Here is a 14,049-nt window from a genome sequence, read left to right as displayed (position 1 = left end):
ACTTACTCATTCTCCTTCACACACACTTGATCCCTCTCGACTTAGGCACTCTCCTCGGTCCATAGCATATTGATTTATTGAAAAGTCAAACATCACAAAGTTTGACCATGTACATGGAGAAAAACAATTACATCTGGAACGGCAAACATATACCATTAGATTCACCATGAGATGTAGTTTCGTATGATGTATATTTGGTATTGAAGATATAAATAACATTTGTGTAAACCTGACCAAAGTTTCCAAAGTTTGACTTCTAAAAAAATTACATGCACTGCATTATCGAGCGGATGGAATATCTCTTTCCCCCTCTCAGCTATCTGACGCACCACTCAGCCTTATCGGGGCTCCTCAATCTCTCTCAAACTTTATATCTCCCTGGTTCACACATACACATGTCTCGCTCGCGCTATACATATAGACCCATCCAACACTCTCCGCCCTTGTTCTCTCTCTATGTGACACGCACCCCCCCTAATAAGTACCATAATCCCTCACTCCATCACAGGCGCAAGCACTCCCTCCCCTAAGTATGATTATCTCTCACTAGCCATCAGGAACACACGTATTGTCTCCTTCCATCCATACGTCTATCTTGATATCTCTCATGATATCTTCTATCGCACACACACCTTGTCACTCGATCTCCCACCAATGTAGTCCCATCACGATCTCCAGGGGATCTCTCTATGACAAACATACACTCTCTCCTCCTCATGTCTGCATTTTCTCCGTACGTCTCTCTCGACCTCTGTCCCTCGTTTGTCAGACCCCTCTTGGCCACGTGCTAGGGGTCTTTCTCTCTCGGTTGCAAACAACCACACACTATCTCCTCACCTTGCTTCCGTTGTCGAAGATGCATGTGTGATATGTTTGCATAAGACACACACGTTTTTTCTCGACTTTTATCGAGTGTTGTCCATGTCTCTTTCACACACGCACACACACTTTTTTCACTCACTCTTTCTATTTCACTCTCTCTCTCTCTCTCTAGTTAGGGACTCTCTCACGTCCATAAGCATATGGATGTTTTGAAAAGTCAAACCTCAGAAAAGTTTAACCAGGTATATGTGGAGAAAAACATTTACATCTGGAAAGATCATTAGATTCATCACAACATGTACTTACTTCATACTATCATTTATCTTTGGTATTGTAGATATAAGTAATTTCTTTATAAACTTGGTCAAAGTTTCAAAAGTTTGACTTTTAAAAAATGTTGGAACTACATTATCGAACGGAGGGAGTAGCTCTTTCTCTCTCCCTCTCGCTCTGCTATCTCTCACGGGCCTCCCCTCTCACACGAACACTCTATACCGACGGATTATACACTCACTGTGTCAGCGTATAACTCCGTATATTGTTTAGTTGACCGGTCAACCAGTCCACATGCTGCCTTGTCAGCTCGTGTTCTGTATATTAGTGTGCTGGCCCATGTGGCAGTGGGTGAAAATAAGTAAACTAGAGGCCCATCTGACACGCGGTGAAGTAAACAAAGTTGAAACCACTCGGGGTAGCACCCCGCACGCTAGTAAATTGAGGGCGCATTGAGGACACACTTCTTCCGTGTGGAGGACGCACTCGCGCACAATTCACCACTGCGTGGCGGCATGCACAGAAGGACGCACTCGCGCACACCCAGCACACAACACACACCAGCACACGTGTACACCGGCGTCGCCGCCGGTTGAGATGGACGGCGAGGCAGCCAACAAGCGGAGGCGACTCGAGCCAAACCGCATCCGGCGAGCCTGGACTTCATCAGCAGCCTCCCCAATGACATGCTGCTCGTCATCATCGGCCTCCTCCCCACCAAATCTGCCGTGCGGACCGCCCTGCTCTCCCGGCAGTGGCGCCCCCTCTGGGGCCGCGTCCCCGTCAACCTCACCGTCGACAGCTGCCTCTGCGACGGGGATTGCAAACGCATGGCCGCAGTCTCCAAGATCCTTTCATCGCACCCAGGGCCAGCCAGACGCCTTGACATCTGCATGTTCAGTACCAACTGCAAGGTCCAACCCAAGTTCGATGAGTGGTTCTTATCCCTCGCCCTAGATCAGCTCGAGGAGCTCAGCTTTGAAGCTGGACAATGTCGCTCTCTGCCGCCGTCCGCGCTCCGCCTCGCGCCAACGCTGCACCGCGCCAGCTTCAGCTCCTGCTATCTTCCCCAGATTAATGCCGCGCCCGCCCTTCTTCTCCCTCAACTCAAGCAGCTCGACCTCTTCGACGTTGTCATCTCGAAGAAGGCTATGGAGCACCTGCTCCGCAGCTGTACTGCGCTCGAGTACCTTCGTCTTGAGCAGATCCACGGGTTCATTAGCCTCCACATCGCCTTGACGAATCTCCGATGGATTTATGTGTCTTGCTGGCCCCGCAACAAGACATCAATTGGGAAGAGATCACTCCAGTTGTTCCACGTTATGGTCATTGAGAATGCGCCTTTCCTTGAGAGATTGCTTGTATCGGATCTAGAAGGTCCAACAAAAATCAGGGTCATTGACGCGCCGAAATTGACAGCGTTGGTGCACTCGTCTGCCAAATTCTCCGAACTCTTTATTGGATCCGTAATTGTTCAGGTACAACACTCATCTTCTTCTCCATCTTCTTGAAATTCACATTTTTAAGTTTCTTCTTGATGTATTTACGATCGTCTTCCAGAAAATGATTCGCACAAGCTTGACCCAGTCTATGCGCACAGTGAAGATCTTGGCAATAAAATCTATCGGCCCCAATCCAGATCAAGTTGTTGGATTCCTTACATGCTTTCCGTGCACGGAGAAGCTACTCATCGAGGTGAAACTTCTTTCCTATTAGTAAACGGTAATCACAACGTAGCTCAAATTTTTCGTAATTTCCCAAATTACGATGACAAGTGTAGTGTTCAAAACTGCATCTACGCACTGCACCGAAAGAAATGTTTTTAGTATTTTTTCTCACGTGATCACCTGCATCGTTTTTTTGTTGTACTACTATAGTAGCCTAGGCTAGTCATAGTGGAAAGTAACTTAGACTACTCCAGTAACTCTATGGTTACCCTAAGAGCAAGTACTACCTCCGTCCTGGTTTAGTCTTCCTATTTTGTAGTATCACAATTTGACCATAGATTTAACTGACAAAATGTTAATGCATGTCACATAGAACTATATCGTTGGATTCGTATTTGAACATAATTTCAAATGGTGTAATTTTTAGTGACATGCATTGGCATTTTTTACATAAATATATGGTCAAAATTTTATACTAAATAAGAGGTAGTACAAAAGTGGGCTATAACGGCCCTCCACTATGTAGGCCAAAACACGTGCCAAATTCACTTGTGATGCATTTGGCATCGATGCCCCTCCATTGCTCACCTGGTGCCCCAATCTGGATCACCTACTTTGCTCCGGTGCCAAATTAACTCACGCAATGAAAAAACACTTGCGTGGGAGTGAGGGAGGACTGAGGCAATAAAAAAACACTTGTTTGGGAGAGTGAGAGGCTGGTGTAGTTGGTTTGATTGATTTGTTTATACATGTGGGTCTGTGTGCACAGCGGTGCCAACTCTCTCACATCGCGAGAGCGGTGCCAAAATCTTTTGATTTGACATCGATGCGTATTATGGCATCGGCCACATAGTGGAAGGCAACAAATGCCCAAGCTCTTCACGCACTCCTAGGTAAATGAGAGGAAAGAGAAAGAGAGAGAGTCAAAAAATATCACTAGCCAGCCAACCCTATCGTATGAGCGAATGATATTGGTACCTCTTGATGACACGGCAATCTTATACAGCCAGCTGCTCTAATATGTTCTCTTCTTTTGCAGATAAAAAAAGACCCGAAAGTGAAAAATGTGTTGCACTATAACAATCTCATCGAATGCCTTGATCTCCATCTTACAGAAATTGATTTGATCGACTACCGAGGCAGCACATCTGAGATTAAATTGGCCAGGTTCTTTGTTCTGGAGGCAAGTGTGCTAAAGGTAATGAGGTTTGGCGTTCTCTAGCGCAACAATGAATGGTGTGCTGATCACCGCAAGCGTCTAAGCCTAAATGACAAAGTCTCCGCACAAGCTGAATTTGTTTTTGAAACAAAAAGTGGCCAGAGACTTGAAAACTTATTTGCCCATTAGTGACTTGTCAGGGCGGTGGATTTTAGTTTGTACGATAATGCTGCATCCACCTAAAGTAACGAAAGTTCTTACGTAAACTTCCTAGTAATTCCCTCTTCGTAGGTGCAGCATTACTCCTAACATTTGTAATATCAGTTTGAAACTTGTAATATTGTCGTGTCCTATTCCTGCGTTTTCAAAATCCTGCAATTCAAACAGGTCCTGAGTTGGTGATGATGTTGTGCCTGCCATCTTTCACCAATAGCCGTTGGATCTAGATCTGACGCATACAAACAAAACTTCTCCAGTTTTGCAAAAAGATGCCCGCACTTGTTCCCTATTTACAAACAACTCCTTGTCTCTCAAAATCAGCCTTATCTCCTCCCCACCACATCTAGAAGGCCATGGAAAAATCTGGCGCAATGGCCGCTGCCGGCGCCGTCCACCCCCCAATCTTGGTGTTCCGTGCAATGCACGGGCATCTATGCACGGGAAATTATGTCGAACACGGCTAGTTGTAAGCAGGCTAGTGTTGGGGAACGTAGTAATTTCAAAAAAATTCCTACGCACACGCAAGATCATGGTGATGCATAGCAACGAGAGGGGAGAGTGTTGTCCACGTACCCTCGTAGACCGACAGCGGAAGCGTTATCACAACGCGGTTGATGTAGTCGTACGTCTTCACGATCCGACCGATCAAGTACCAAACGTACGGCACCTCCGAGTTCTACACACGTTCAGCTCGATGACGTCCCTCGAACTCCGATCCAGCCGAGTGTTGAGGGAGAGTTTCGTCAGCACGACGGCGTGGTGACGATGATGATGTTCCACCGACGCAGGGATTCGCCTAAGCTCCGCAACGGTATTATCGAGGTGTAATATGGTGGAGGGGGGCACCGCACACGGCTAAGAAATCTCAAGGATCAATTGTTCTCTCTCTGGGGTGCCCCCCTGCCCCCGTATATAAAGGAGCAAGGGGGAGGCAGCCGGCCTAGGGGAGAGGCGCGCCATAGGGGGGAGTCCTACTCCCACCGGGAGTAGGACTCCTCCTTTCCTTGTGGGAGTAGGAGAAGGGAAGGAGGAAGGAGAAAGAAGGAAGGGTGCGCCCCCTTTCCCTAGTCCAATTCGGACCAGACCATGGGGACGGGTGCGGCCACCTTTTGAGGCCTTTCTCTCCTTTCCCGTATGGCCCATTAAGGCCCAATACGAATTCCCGTAACTCTCCGGTACTCCGAAAAATACCCGAATCACTCGGAACCTTTCCGAAGTCCGAATATAGTCGTCCAATATATCGATTTTTATGTCTCGACCATTTTGAGACTCCTCGTCATATCCCCGATCTCATCCGGGACTCCAAACTCCTTCGTTACATCAAAACTCAATAAAACTGTCATCGTAACGTTAAGCGTGCGGACCCTACGGGTTCGAGAACTATGTAGACATGACCGAGACACGTCTCCGGTCAATAACCAATAGCGGGACCTGGATGCCCATTTGGCTCCCACATATTCTACGAAGATCTTTATCGGTCAGACCGCATAACAACATACGTTGTTCCCTTTGTCACCGGTATGTTACTTGCCCGAGATTTGATCGTCGGTATCTCGATACCTAGTTCAATCTCGTTACGATCGAGATCCAACAAACCATTTTCGTTGGTGTGTATGACCATAGAAGGTTTTTATTCATGTAAACAGAACAACAATTGTTCTCTAACTTAAATGAATAACCGAATTGCAAAAAACATGATCAAATCATATTCATGCTCAACGCAAACACCAAATAACACTTATTTAGTTTCAACACTAATCTCAAAAGTATAGGGAGTGTGCGATGATGATCATATCAATCTTGGAACTACTTCCAACACACATCGTCACCTCGCCTTTTACTAGTCTCTGTTTATTCTGCAACTCCCGTTTTCGAGTTACTACTCTTTAGCAACTGAACCAGTATCAAATACTGAGGGGTTGCTATAAACACTAGTAAGTACACATCAATAACATGTATATCCAATATACCTTTGTTCACTTTGCCATCCTTCTTATCCACCAAATACTTGGGGTAGTTCCGTTTCCAGTGAACAGTCCCTTTGTAGTAGAAGCACTTAGTCTCAGGCTTAGGACCAGACTTAGGCTTCTTCACTTGAGCAGCAACTTGCTTGCCGTTCTTCTTGAAGTTCCCCTTCTTCCCTTTGCCCTTTTCTTGAAACTAGTGGTCTCGTCAACTATCAACACTTGATGTTTTTCTTGATTTCTACCTTCGTCGATTTCAGCATCACGAAGAGCTCGGGAATTACTTTCGTCATCCCTTGCATACTATAGTTCATCACGAAGTTCTACTAACTTGGTGATGGTGACTAGAGAATTCTGTCAATCACTATTTTATCTGGAAGATTAACTCCCACTTGATTCAAGCGATTGTAGTACCCAGACAATCTGAGCACATGCTCACTAGTTGAGCGATTCTCCTCCATCTTTTAGCTATAGAACTTGTTGGAGACTTCATATCTCTCAACTCGGGTATTTGCTTGAAATATTAACTTCAACTCCTGGAACATCTTATATGTTCCATGACGTTCAAAACGTCTTTGAAATCCCGATTCTAAGCTGTTAAGCATGGTGCACTAAACTATCAAGTAGTCATCATATTGAGCTAGCCAAACGTTCATAACGTCTGCATCTGCTCCTGCAATTGGTCTGTCACCTAGCAGTGCATCAAGGACATAATATTTCTGTGCAGCAATGAGGATAATCCTTAGATCACGGATCCAATCCGCATCTTTGCTACTAACATCTTTCAACATAATTTTTCTCTAGGAACATATCAAAAATAAACAGGGAAGCAACAACGCGAGCTATTGATCTACAACATAATTTGCAAAATACTATCAGGACTAAGTTCATGATAAATTCAAGTTCAATTAATCATATTACTTAAGAACTCCCACTTAGATAGACATCCCTCTAATCCTCTAAGTGATCACGTGATCCATATCAACTAAACCATGTCCGATCATCACGTGAGATGGAGTAGTTTCAATGGTGAACATCACTATGTTGATCATATCTACTATATGATTCACGCTCGACCTTTCGGTCTCCGTGTTCCGAGGCCATATTTATTATATGCTAGGCTCGTCAAGTTTAACCTGAGTATTCCGCGCGTGCAACTGTTTTGCACCCGTTGTATTTGAACGTAGAGCCTATCACACCCGATCATCACGTGGTGTCTCAGCACGAAGAACTTTCGCAACGGTGCATACTCAGGGAGAACACTTATACTTTGATAATTTAGTGAAGGATCATCTTATAATGCTACCGTCAAACAAAGCAAGATAAGATGCATAAAGGATTAACATCACATGCAATCAATATAAGTGATATGATATGGCCATCATCATCTTGTGCTTGTGATATCCATCTCCGAAGCACCGTGCTTGTGATCTCCATCTCCGAAGCACCGTCATGATCACCATCGTCACCGGCGCGACACCTTGATCTCCATCGTAGCATCGTTGTCGTCTCGTCAATCTTATGCTTCTACGACTATCGCTACCGCTTAGTGATAAAGTAAAGCATTACATGGCGATTGCATTGCATACAATAAAACGACAACTATATGGCTCCTGCCAGTTGCCGATAACTCGGTTACAAAACATGATCATCTCATACAACACATTATATCTCATCATGTCTTGACCATATCACATCACAACATGCCCTGCAAAAACAAGTTAGACATCCCCTACTTTGTTGTTGCAAGTTTTACGTGGCTGCTACGGGCTTAGCAAGAACCGTTCTTACCTACGCATCAAAACCACAACGATAGTTTGTCAAGTTGGTGTTGTTTTAACCTTCGCAAGGACCGGGCGTAGCCACACTCGGTTCAACTAAAGTGAGAGAGACAGACACCCGCCAGTCACCTTTAAGCAACGAGTGCTCGCAACGGTGAAACCAGTCTCGCGTAAGCGTACGCGTAATGTCGGTCTGGGCCGCTTCATCTCACAATACCGCTGAACCAAAGTATGACATGCTGGTAAGCAGTATGACTTATATCGCCCACAACTCACTTGTGTTCTACTCGTGCATAGCATCAACGCATAAAACCAGGCTCGGATGCCACTGTTGGGGAACGTAGTAATTTAAAAAAAATTCCTACGCACACGCAAGATCATGGTGATGCATAGCAACGAGAGGGGAGAGTGTTGTCCACGTACCCTCGTAGACCGACAGCGGAAGCGTTATCACAACGCGGTTGATGTAGTCGTACGTCTTCACGATCCGACCGATCAAGTACCGAACGTACGGCACCTCCGAGTTCTACACACGTTCAGCTCGATGACGTCCCTCGAACTCCGATCCAGCCGAGTGTTGAGGGAGAGTTTCGTCAGCACGACGGCGTGGTGACGATGATGATGTTCCACCGACGCAGGGCTTCACCTAAGCTCCGCAACGGTATTATCGAGGTGTAATATGGTGGAGGGGGCACCGCACACGGCTAAGAGATCTCAAGGATCAATTGTTGTCTCTCTGGGGTGCCCCCCTGCCCCCGTATATAAAGGAGCAAGGGGGAGGCAGCCGGCCTAGGGGAGAGGCGCGCCATAGGTGGGAGTAGGAGAAGGGAAGGGGGAAGGAGAAAGAAGGAAGGGTGCGCCCCCTTTCCCTAGTCCAATTCGGACCAGACCATGGGGAGGGGTGCGGCCACCTTTTGAGGCCTTTCTCTCCTTTCCCGTATGGCCCATTAAGGCCCAATACGAATTCCCGTAACTCTCTGGTACTCCGAAAAATACCCGAATCACTCGGAACCTTTCCGAAGTCCGAATATAGTCGTCCAATATATCGATTTTTACGTCTCGACCATTTCGAGACTCCTCGTCATATCCCCGATCTCATCCGGGACTCCGAACTCCTTCGGTACATCAAAACTCAATAAAACTGTCATCGTAACGTTAAGCGTGCGGACCCTACGGGTTCGAGAACTATGTAGACATGACCGAGACACGTCTCCGGTCAATAACCAATAGCGGGACCTGGATGCCCATATTGGCTCCCACATATTCTACGAAGATCTTTATCGGTCAGACCGCATAACAACATACGTTGTTCCCTTTGTCACCGGTATGTTACTTGCCCGAGATTTGATCGTCGGTATCTCGATACCTAGTTCAATCTCGTTACCGGCAATCCTCTTTACTCGTTCCGTAACACATCATCCCGCAACTAACTCATTAGTCACAATGCTTGCAAGGCTTATAGTGATGTGCATTACCGAGTGGGCCTAGAGATACCTCTCTGACAATCGGAGGGACAAATCCTAATCTCGAAATACGCCAACCCAACAAGTACCTTTGGAGACACCTGTAGAGCACCTTTATAATCACCCATTTACGTTGTGACGTTTGGTAGCACACAAAGTGTTCCTCCGGTAAACGGGAGTTGCATAATCTCATAGTCATAGGAACATGTATAAGTCATGAAGAAAGCAATAGCAACATACTAAACGATTGAGTGCTAAGCTAACGGAATGGGTCAAGTCAATCACGTCATTCTCCTAATGAGGTGATCTCGTTAATCAAATGACAACTTATGTCTATGGCTAGGAAACATAACCATCTTTGATTAATGAGCTAGTCAAGTAGAGGCATACTAGTGACACTCTGTTTGTCTATATATTCACACATGTATTATGTTTCCGGTTAATACAATTCTAGCATGAATAATAAACATTTATCATGATATAAGGAAATATATAATACTTTATTATTGCCTCTAGGGCATATTTCCTTCAGCTAGGTCTACAGCCATGATGATAGTGACTGCAGACGGTGAGGCTGACTATGGTATGCGGAACACGGCGCCTATACTCAGGTGTCATCTCCGGCGTAGGGCCTTGTCACTTTTCTGTGAGGAGCAACACGTAATAATTTGACCAACGGGTAGTATAGTGCTACTACATTGGTAGTACTACTACTACTACTACTAGTACTAGCACCACCGCCTGGATTTATTAGTACTACCACTTTCATCTGGATTTAGTATTCGACTAGCAATATCTAGTAATGCATGTCCCAAAAAATGTACTACTCCCTCCCTAAATAAATACATGGTGTATTGTTTTATTCCTATCGGCGAGGTAACTTAATGTCTTTTTGCTACTTAATAGGATTACATGCAATGAACTAACCACTGCATGTGATGTTTGGTAGTCTCAAGTCATTGAAAGCATGCACGGGCACGGAGGGGGACGCAGCTTCATTGACTTACTACACCTGCCTTTGGGTGTATGACACGTGGGCCCAACGGGTGGCTGGCCGACCTGTCATACAGCCAAAGGCAGGTGCAGTAGAGGGGCGAGGAGTAGATGGCCAACACGCACGTAAATTCAACGCAGTCTGCACTTCTCATATAAAGGCTCCCGCCAGTCCAATCTACGAAATCCTACACACCTACGCACCCAAGGGCAAGAGTGATCACTCCAATCGCAAGATCAGTTGACTAGAAGCTAGACCCATGGAGGCGATGAGCGCGAGCATCAGCCGGCTGTGCCAGATGGTCCACGACGCCGGCCTGCGGCCCGGCACCGAGGAACGTCTCCAGGTAGTGCTTGAGGCCGCCAGGGCGAGGGGCCGCTTGGACGACAGCTTCGTCTCCTTGTTCGACGAGGTCCTCCTCGGCTTCCTCGACAAGTTCACCATCGTCAAGAAGCTCGCGGACAACCTTGACGTACGCCTCCAGCCCACGCGCCCAGGCTCTGCGATGCCTGCCACCCTCAACGGCCTCTATGGTGACAACCTCTTCGACGCACTGGTGGCCCTGCGACTGCCCGTCGTCGCGCTGGAGAATGTCCACCTCGAGGTCGCGCTCTTCGCGCAGCGCCTGGCGCAGCAAGACACCATCGACATAATCACCCATGTCTACGCGCAAATCGTCCACAAGGATGATACATCTCCAACGTATCTATAATTTTTTATTGTTCCATGCTATATTATATTCTGTTTTGGATGTTTAATGGGCTTATTTATACACTTTTATATTATTTTTGGGACTAACCTATTAACCGGAGGCCCAACCCAAATTGTTGTTTTTTGCCTATTTCAATGTTTCGCAGAAAAAGAATATCAAACGGAGTCCAAACGGAATGAAACCTTCGGGAACATGATTTTCGGAACAAACGTGATCCAGAGGACTTAGAGTCTACGCCAAGAAAGCAACGAGGAGAGCACGAGGCAGGGGGCGCGCCTACCCCCCCCCCCCTAGGTGCGCCCTCCACCCTCGTGGAGCCCATGTTGCTCCACCGACGTACTTCTTCCTCCTATATATACCTACGTACCCCCAAACCAACAGAAGCATCCACGAAAACCTAATTCCACCGCCGCAACCTTCTGTAGCCATGAGATCCCATCTTGGGGCCTTTTCCGGCGTCCTGCCGGAGGGGGGCATTGATCACGGAGGGCTTCTACATCAACACCATAGCCTCTCCGATGATGTGTGAGTAGTTTACCTCAGACCTTCGGGTCCATAGTTATTAGCTAGATGGCTTCTTCTCTCTCTTTGGATCTCAATACAAAGTTCTCCACGATTCTCGTGGAGATCTATTCGATGTAATCTTCTTTTGCGGTGTGTTTGTCGGGATCGATGAACTGTGGGTTTATGATCAAGTTTATCTATGAACAATATTTGAATCTTCTCTGAATTCTTTTATGTATGATTGGTTATCTTTGCAAGTCTCTTCGAATTATCAGTTTGGTTTGGCCTACTAGATTGATCTTTCTTGCAATGGGAGAAGTGCTTAGCTTTGGGTTCAGTCTTGCAGTGCTCGATCCCAGTGACAGAAAGGGAAACGACACGTATTGTATTGTTGCCATCAAGGATAACAAGGTGGGGTTATTGCATGAGTTTATCCCTCTACATCATGTCATCTTGCTTAAAGTGCTACTCCGTTCTTATGAACTTAATACTCTAGATGCATGCTGGATAGCGGTCGATGTGTGGAGTAATAGTAGTAGATTCAGGCAGGAGTCGGTCTACTTGTGACGGACGTGATGCCTATATACATGATCATACCTAGATATTCTCATAACTATGCTCAATTCTATCAATTGCTCGACAGTAATTTGTTCACCCACCATAATACTTATGCTCTTGAGAGAAGCCACTAGTGAAACCTATGGCCCCCGGGTCTATTTTCCATCATATTAATCTTCCAACACTTAGCTATTTTTATTACCTTTTATTTTACTTTGCATCTTTATTTCTCTTTATCATAAAAATACCAAAAATAATATCTTATCATATCTATCAGATCTCACTCTCGTAAGTGACCGTGAAGGGATTGACAACCCCTTTATCGCGTTGGTTGCGAGGTTCTTATTTGTTTGTGTAGGTGCGAGGGACTTGAGCGTGGTCTCCTACTGGATTGATACCTTGGTTCTCAAAAACTGAGGGAAATACTTACGCTACTTTACTGCATCACCCTTTCCTCTTCAAGGGAAAAACCAACGCAGTGCTCAAGAGGTAGCAAGAAGGATTTCTGGCGCCGTTGCCGGGGAGTCTACGCAAAAGTCAAGACATACCAAGTACCCATCACAAACCCTTATCGCTCGCATTACATTATTTGCCATTTGCCTCTCGTTTTCCTCTCCCCCACTTCACCCTTGCCGTTTTATTCGCCCTCTCTTTTCCGCTCGCCTTTCTTTTGCCATGTCGGAACCAAAAAGAGTTGGGGGTTCTCTCCCGAGTTTCAGTACTTCGGACGATCCTTCTATTCTATCTAAACTCATAAATAATGCTATGGAAAAACCTGCCGGAGTTGTCAATGAGAGTCTTAATAATTTTGATGAAGATGATTCCGGAATTTTTTGTTATTTACTCGATGAATCTTTGAAAGATGCTTGGGAAAGACTGTTAAGGATCCGGGCTAACTATGTACCCCAATACCAAATTGAAATTTACTTAAAGAGCTTTTATGTTGCCCTACCTTCTTCGTTTAAGCATGTCTTAGATTCTATATTTGAAGAATCCTTTCTTGAAGGGGATGCCGTAGATACTTATGAAAAGATGAAAACCATATTTGGGCACCCCATGAATGAGAAAGTTGAATCTACATCTCTTTTGCTCTCCTACCAAAACGAATCTATCAAAGAGATAAAAGCTAGCTTAGATGCAAATTTCCGCAACGTGCTTAATCTTTCTTCTACCATTAATAGCCACGTGCTTTATCAAAATAGAAAGATTAATTCCATAGACAACCAGTTTGCTCTTTTCTTCCCTAAAACCAAAGATGGCAATACCTAGATCTATCCTTGCTTTTATGCCTAGCTAGGGACGTTAAACGATAGCGCTTGTTGGGAGGCAACCCAATTTTATTTTTAGATTTCTGCTTTTTGCTTCTGTTTAGGAATAAATATTTGATCTAGCCTCTGGTTAGATTTTTTTTATTTTTTAATTAGTGTTTGTGCCAAGTTAAACCTATAGGATCTTCTTGGATGATAGTTATTTGATCTTGCTGAAAATTCCAGAAACTTTCTGTTCACGAAAACAATTGTTAAAAATCACCAGAACGTGATAAAATATTGATTCGAATTGCAGAAGATCAATAAACAAATTTTCTAGATCGTCCTATTTTGGTAGAATTTTTGAGTTCCAGAAGTTTGCGTTAGTTACAGATTACTACAGACTGTTCTGTTTTTGATAGATTCTGTTTTTCGTGTGTTGTTTGCTTATTTTGATGAATCTATGGCTAGTAAAATAGTTTATAAACCATAGATAAGTTGGAATACAGTAGGTTTAACATCAATATAAATAAAGAATGAGTTCATTACAGTACCTTGAAGTGGTGTTTTGTTTTCTTTCGCTAACGGAGCTCACGAGATTTTCTGTTAAGTTTTGTGTTGTGAAGTTTTCAAGTTTTGGGTAAAGATTTGATGGAGTATGGAACAAGGAGTGGAAAGAGCCTAAG

The sequence above is a fragment of the Aegilops tauschii genome, chromosome 1, assembly GCF_002575655.3.
Source record: "Aegilops tauschii subsp. strangulata cultivar AL8/78 chromosome 1, Aet v6.0, whole genome shotgun sequence".
Classification (NCBI taxonomy): Eukaryota; Viridiplantae; Streptophyta; class Magnoliopsida; order Poales; family Poaceae; genus Aegilops; species Aegilops tauschii.
The sequence above is the reverse complement of the archived record's forward strand: the minus strand, read 5'-3'. Positions refer to the sequence as shown.